This window comes from Protomyctophum parallelum (genome assembly GCF_964188405.1).
Source record: "Protomyctophum parallelum genome assembly, chromosome: 4".
In the NCBI taxonomy this organism is placed as follows: domain Eukaryota; kingdom Metazoa; phylum Chordata; class Actinopteri; order Myctophiformes; family Myctophidae; genus Protomyctophum; species Protomyctophum parallelum.
The window spans coordinates 31,031,507-31,038,853 of record NC_139700.1 but is presented as its reverse complement, the minus strand read 5'-3'; the positions used below and the strand labels follow the sequence as shown (position 1 = coordinate 31,038,853).

Genomic DNA, 7,347 nt, shown 5'->3' with positions numbered 1-7,347 from the left:
CGGCCAGACCCCTGTACATGAACACTCAAAACTCTTAAACACTTACAATTCTAGTAAATGTCCGGTATTCAGGACAGTTGAGTAAAAGTACAATACAATTATTATAAAAAGATTATACTTAGTACTAAGTACCCATTATGCAGAATACCCTTTTTCACAAGAATTTTCCTTGATGTATAAACAATAAACACATTTTCAAAACAGCAGATCTTTTTTTCAGGAAATTAAGAAAACCTTATATTTTTAAAACAAAGCAATACTGCCTCATCAAAGTTGGTGTTGTAACTTTATACTGTATATTGTCAATTACTTCCATGAGAGGTGGAGAGATGCATGGTGGAGTTAGTTGTTTTAGCAGACATTTTGAGGGTCCAGTGGAGTTAAGAGGTTTTTAACTACTTTCTATTGGTTCAATATTTTCGAAACCATAAGCACTGATTTATGCCAAATAAATCAAAAACCTCAAAAGTGGAGTTACGAAGTTTCCTCCCGGCAGCAACAAATTATACAATAGGGCTCAAGTGGTTAATGTATGTTTTGTATATTAATCCAAGCGAAGCATCTAATTAAAGCTGTCAAATATGTATAGTCCAGTAATAAGTACAATATTTGCCTCTGAGATGTTTAGTGGAGTAGAAGTATAATATATGTACAGCACTTGAGTAAATGTACTTAGTCTGTTTACTTTCCACCCCTGAAAATAGCGAGGTTCAGCTGGAGAAAGTTATCCCACTTGATCTCTGTAGCTGTTCTGTGTGTGCGCGCGTGCATGTGTGTGCAACCGGCACACGTATTTTGAGGTCGAATGTAATTGATCATAAACAAAACCAACACAAATCCACTCATTGCACTGGGGAATTAGTCAATACACTGGCATCAGTGCAATATGGGCACCCAGTCTCGCAAAAACAAACTCCTTTCATGTGCTTTCTCGTACTGCATGGAAAATCAATATCTAATTTCTCAGCCCAATGGCATACATGGGAGGCTTCACTCTCACATAATACTCTGTGGCAGACAGTACGTGGGTGTATATTTTCCCCACACAATAAACAACATGCCCACATTTAGGGTTGTATAGTATAGCCTATCAGTCTTCAATTATTTTCTAAATTGCATTTGCATCTACAGCTTATCGTGTCCTGATATACAATAAAGGAGCAGATAGAAATTGTGTGTCTCATGCAAGACTCTCCAACAGAATGAGTGAATGTTAATCACATTGGCTGTTAATTATGGTGATCTGATAAATCCATTTACTTTTTGGTAACATATTTGTCATCTTTCAGTATTAACTTCACAGTTCATTAATAATGTGGTTACCTGAGTTTAGGCTTAAGCAAACAATCTAAGGTGCATGCGTACCTACCTATTAGGCCCCAGAGGAAAAATCTGCTTCTCATTTTAATCTCAGATGCTTCTCTTGAGAACCAGCTTTTATTTCTCAGCTCAGCTCCTAACTTGAATACTAGGAGTCGTAAAGAGACATAGGCGAATATACATTAGAGCTGTATTTGAGAGATAAATGAGACATAGGTGAGATACATTAAGAGCTGTATTTGAGAGATAAATGAGACATAGGTGAGATACATTAAAAGCTGCATTTGAGAGATAAATGAGACATAGGCGAGATCAGTGTTGGGTATAACGGCGTTTAAACAAACGGCGCTACCTAACGTCGTTATTTTTTTCAGTAACGGGTAATCTAATTAATTACAATTGTCATCGTTACAACGCAGTTACCGTTGGTCCGTTACTGACAATGAAATGTGCTCCGTTATTATGTGTCCCCAAGCTTTCTGTTACCACGGGCCGGCTGACAGTGTGTGTGTGTGTCTGTGTGTGTGTGTGTGTGTGTGTGTGTGTGTGTGTGTGTGTGTGTGTGCACGCGTGCGTGTGTGCAATGGGGCTGCTGCTGCTTCTCCTGCTGCTGCAAACATGAAGCCCAACACACACCGGCTCCGTCCGCCGCGTCGCCTGCCGCGCCGATAGAACCAGTTATATTTTCCAGGCGGCGCCGCGCCGCGTCGGACGGAGCCGGTGTGTGTTGGGCTTCACACGGTTAGAATAAAACAAACATAGCAGTCAGTTGTGAAAGCTTGATGCTACACAGACCATGCTAATGCTAAAGCTAATGTTGACAGCCTGACTGCATGCAAAGAGAGAGAGAGAGAGAGAGACTGAGAGAGAGAGAGAGAGATATGCAGGGGAGGGCCTCTCGTGTGTGTGTGTGTGTGTGTGTGTGTGTGTGTGTGTGTGTGTGTGTGTGTGTGTGTGTGTGTGCGTGTGTGCGTGTGTGTGTGTGTGAGTGACAGACCACTGACCAGTTGTCTTAAGTTCTGAGCCAATTTGTGTCTTTAATTAGACAGTATTGTCTACCAGTTGTCTTGTCTGAAGTTGTTGGACTTTTGAGGTCCAAAAAGTTTGAGAGCCACTGGTGACTGGTGTAGGCAATTACACCTGGTTTACTGTTGAGGTTCAATAAATATTATATTGAAGTGCAATACATATATTGCCTGATCGAAGGGGCATGGGCATCGATGAGGATGGGCGCACTCTCCGCTGTCTCCTGAAGTCCACGATTGACTCCTTAGTCTTGTTGACGTTGAGGGCGAGGTTGCTCTTCCGGAACCAGAGTGGCAGTGTGTTGATCTCACCCTGGAGCGGCTTCAGCAAGATATGAACCTGATGAGATCATAGAAAAAATATAATATACGATATACCTCAAGTAGTATTTTTCTGGACATGATCATTTCACTGCAAAGGTAGAATTTAATTGCTGATCTGTTTCATTCATTACTCGAAATCTAATAGTGACCAATGCCAAGAAAACACACAAAAACAGTGAGTGCAAGCTATCAAAAATATAGCCAGCAGCCTCATTTTATCTACTAAGTCAAAACCCCATGCATTGATTACAGGTTGTATAATAATAGCCTATAATTTATAAAATGTGTGTATACCGGTAGCCTGCTAAGATTGCGCATTTGTCCGGCAGTCGAGGTGGACGGGTGGGAAATTTGGTATAGTCTTTTTTATTGGCCTAAAATATTGTCTATATACATATATTCATGAATCCACTTGCCGACAGGCTGTCACTACTGGGCAATCCTTTTTATAGGGGTTTCTTGTGATCCTACCATTAACGTCCTATGGCAGGCAAAAATGTCTAACTTTCCTTTTGCTTTAAGTAGCATGTAACATGTCAAACTAGGGGGTTTTCATGATTCTGAATCAATTTTTTCGTGCAAAACTAATGCTTGGAATGGATTCAGAATCACGAAAGCCCCCTAGTTTGACATGTCACATGCTACTTAACGAATAAGGAAAGTTTGAAATGTTTGCCTGCCATAGGATGTTAATGAAAACAAAAATTGTCCAATAGTGACAGCCGGTCAGCAAGTGGATTCATGAATGTATGTATACAGTATAGACAATATTTTAGGCCAATAAAAGCCAATAAAAAAAGTATACCAAATGTCCCACTTTAAACAAAAGAAGCCTGTCGGCTGACGGACTACATGTCTTCTTAACCCAAATTTATTTTCAAGACCACAGGTCGTGTTGAACATTGAAGATCTAAAAAGCTCACAACGTGTCCAGTACGACGCTTTGTGAGCTTGAAGATCTCCTAATTTCAACGCGGACTGAGTAGCAAAGCAGAGCACTCGATCGAGCTTTAGGCTCTGTCGAATGACAAATGGAATTTACATTATGCTTCCCCATGCCCAGCCCACCCCGGCTTGGTTTGAATGAGTATAAAGTATTCGTACAGTATATACACACCACACACACACACACACACAGAACACCAACCTTCATCACATACCTGTACCCCCATAAACAAACACACCACACCCCTATTCCTGTTCCCGTTCACATACCGGCTATAATGGACTTTAATGATATTTGGAGCAGTTGCAGTTGTGAAATTCATTAGCTTAACCACTTAAACCCCCTATTCTTAATAAAATGGAGCTGAGGTTGCAACTGTCTACATGGAATGTCTTTGTCGAAAATGGCTGATCTGCAAGCTCACACCATGTTGTATGTGAGCTTGTGGATCTACTATTCTTGGCCAACGCTCCTCTTAGAATAGGGATGCTGGGGTTCAAGTGTTTTTTTATTTTCTCAACCAGTCGTTTTAGTCATAGGAATTGACTAGCTTTATTTCTAGTTTTAGTATTGGTTATAGTTTTTTCAACTTATTTTTTCATCATAAGTTGAGCCTTGATTCATAGACGGATGAGAGAATGCATGATGTCAGATGATGGAAAAAACTAAAACACACGATTACGTCATGTTAGTTATGTTTTTGATTGGAATGAGTCATTTTTTAGATAAACTCTTGTATGTGAACTTGAGACACCACATGACCATGATCCCTACCTCTCATATCACAGGGACAGGTCTTATTTAACCCGTGTTCCCCTACCCCCTTCTGATTGGTTGCATGACTCTCTGGCACCATATTTAAGTGTGAACCATTATGTGCCCTGTATTCCTTAACCGCCGAAACGTTGGATATTCCTGTCTTACCTGCTGTCCTAATAAATATTGGTACTCTAGCTATTGGTGTGTGCGGCCACCTTCTTGTTTATTCAAGATCTCCTCTATGGAATGAGTGTTGACCAGGGCCATTTGCACAGGCAAGCTAGACACATGCCAATGTTCTGTCATTAGCAATACTGATGCTGTACCTTGAGATAGCTGTAGGTGCACATGTGATGAGCCAACTAATCTGCAACATTGTCTGCGTCTGAAATGATGCTGCTGTAAACTGCAGTTTAACAATTCAAACGTATACAAAGGCGTTGTTCTCTCGCCCAGGAGTCTGTTCTCTCACCCAGGAGTCTGTTCTCTCACCCAGGAGTCTGTTCTCTCACCCAGGAGTCTGTTCTCTCACCCAGGAGTCTGTTCTCTCACCCAGGAGTCTGTTCTCTCACCCAGGAGTCTGTTCTCTCACCCAGGAGTCTGTTCTCTCACCCAGGAGTCTCATGACATTCTGCTGGTCCAACTCCTTCATGCAGGCTGCTTCCCGGAGGAAGTCCTCCATCTCGGTGCGCGTGCAAATGGCAACTGGAGAGGAGAGGAGTTGTTTTACATACTAGTTGATATCATACAATTGCTTGTTGTTTAAACTTATATGGACATGTGTTAAAAGGAAGAATTTCTGAAAGACATATTGAGAACTAAAAATTGCTGAATTTCTTGAACTGGTATTTATAGTATGCTTTCAAATATTGTATATAGTGTAACAATCCTCATTGTTATGGAGTACTTACTCTTCATGGTTTTCACGGTGACTTTGAGCATAGCCTCTTCGTGGGTCAACAGTCCCTTCATGACGGAGCCAAATTATCCTGCAAACAAAAAGCAAACACACAAATGTTTCAGACACTTTCTGCCTGGCTGGCACACTATGTTTACCAGAAAACATACCATGTTCACTTGTCATGTGTGCAATCACCATGTCACACCTTCTGCTATCCGTTAGGCTTTTCGTCCGAGCATACTCTGTAATGATCGTCTCTCCTCCAGGTATGTCCCCCAGAAAGTATTAAATCATCTAAGTTAGTTGGAGGGAAATAAGGGGGATAGACAGTAATATTTTAAGCACTGGCCACACAGGCCACTAAGCCCCTACATTTTATGTCAAAGTATATTTAAAGTGACCAAAATGTAAACCATGACGTGATAATTATGTCATATAAATGGCCACTGAAAATGTGATGTATAATAATAATAGCTCAAATGTATATGGCACTTCTCTAAATACCCAAAGCGCCTTACATAAAAGACTAATATGTGGAAAATCGACAGCCCTGCAGCTTCTGATTAACTTGCAGGGAAAACAAAGCATGTTGTTGCATAGGGCAGTGGTTCTCAACCTCTTCAGGCGGGGACCCACAAAATAATCACATTTGAACTAGGGACCTCCACCCTAGAAGCACCTGGAATTGTTCAGTTGAGATATTACGTTTAGTTTATTCAAAATGTGAAAACAGACGATCTACAAGCTCACACCGCCTCACACTGCGAGGCGTTGTGAGCTTGTAGATCTGCTATTTTCACGTTTCCCCACACTCTTATATTATTTGACAATTTGACCAATGTTTCACCAGTTTTTATAGTATAGTATAATTTGTTGATGACTTTTGATGCAGTAGTTTATTACTCTTTCTTTGAGGTATTACAAGTGTTGAAAGTCCTAATAAATGGTCACTTCACTGTCATCTGGGACCCTCCATAAAAATAGGTGGGGTCCCGACCCACAGGTTGAGAACCACTGGCATAGGGCATGCCAAAATGTTTCACTTACCACACAACAAAATGTATTTGTTATGCCCTTCATAATGAATGGATTTCTGCCAGTCTAATATCATTTGTGCAAATGGTGCGTTACAATTAGAAACTAAATTTATAAAAGCACTTTCTACTGTACATGTAGGCCAGTCGTTCCCAAACATTTTCATGTCATGGACCCCGCCAAAATGACAGCCCCCATACCCCCATTTTAAAAGTTATGCCAGGGGGCACCCCATAAGAGACGGCTCTAGCAGTGCTTTTCAACCATTTTTATTTCAAGGACGCCCAATTTGACATGCATTTGTCTACAGACCCCCATTTAATAGCATTTCTATCTCTTAGACCCCCAGTTTATATTGAAAAACCAATGTTAATTTAACTCTGAGAGTGTATTACAAATGGACCCTAAATGGAACCAATTGGACTGAGAGGCTAAATGTAATGTAAATATCTCCTGTGGCGCGGAAGCCGTTAAGTATTTTTAATCTTTGTTTGACCGATTTGGTCGCTTTATTTCTTCTTGTTTGTTTACCGTTTATTGTACCGCCTCCCGGTGTGCGGTTGGCTTGTGCGGCTACGTCCCTGCCTCTGATCTGCTCTGTCATAGCTATAGCGCCACTAGCTAGCCAGATAGGCGGTACAATGAGGTGTCAATAAACAAGGAAGGAAGAGAAGAATCAAAGCGACCAAATCGGTCAAACAAAGCCCTCACACGGAAAAAAGTCGTCAAAGAGCGCAGACAGGCCGTAAACACGGTGTTTATGTTTTATTATGGCCGCGTACCAGGTGGCAGGATACTGCTGCAACAGGACCCCATGGTCTGTGTCGTCAAAAATGTCAGAAACTTCAGTACCATTGGGTTCTGCTTGGAGGGCTAGTGCATTACATGAGTTTCATAATATGGCTGTGCTAAGTAAAACGTTTTTTATCCAAATGCTTAAAGTGCAGTAAATGACCATAGAAATATGCACAAGGTTTTTCCAATCAAAAATACTGTTCCTCAAAAATCGTTCTAAACACATAATCCTAAAATAAAGA

General features: G+C 41.0%; 1 long non-coding RNA gene across 1 annotated transcript; it reads right to left on the bottom strand.

The window, feature by feature from the left end:
* Nucleotides 1-4,998: 4,998 nt before the first annotated feature.
* Nucleotides 4,999-5,571, bottom strand: LOC310857710. Its single transcript, XR_014569170.1, has 3 exons — nucleotides 5,443-5,571; nucleotides 5,286-5,363; nucleotides 4,999-5,079 (listed from the first exon to the last, which is right to left on the bottom strand). It is a non-coding gene; the product is annotated as an uncharacterized lncRNA (long non-coding RNA).
* Between the last annotated feature and the right edge of the window lie 1,776 nt (nucleotides 5,572-7,347).